This window comes from Arachis ipaensis, chromosome B06 (genome assembly GCF_000816755.2).
Source record: "Arachis ipaensis cultivar K30076 chromosome B06, Araip1.1, whole genome shotgun sequence".
Classification (NCBI taxonomy): domain Eukaryota; kingdom Viridiplantae; phylum Streptophyta; class Magnoliopsida; order Fabales; family Fabaceae; genus Arachis; species Arachis ipaensis.
This window is the reverse complement of record NC_029790.2, coordinates 55,017,024-55,017,224: the sequence shown is the minus strand read 5'-3', so window position 1 is coordinate 55,017,224 and position 201 is coordinate 55,017,024.

The window sequence follows — 201 nt, the reverse complement described above, 5'->3', positions numbered from 1 at the left end:
TGCACCAGACTGGATGTTACCATTTGAGCTAATGTGTGATGCCAGTGATCATGCCATGGGTGAAGTATTGGGACAGAGGCATGACAAGCTTCTGCATGTCATTTATTATGCCAGTCACGTTCTAAATGATGCCCAGAAAAATTACACAACCACAGAAAAAGAACTACTTACAGTGGTTTACGCCATTGACAAGTTCAGATC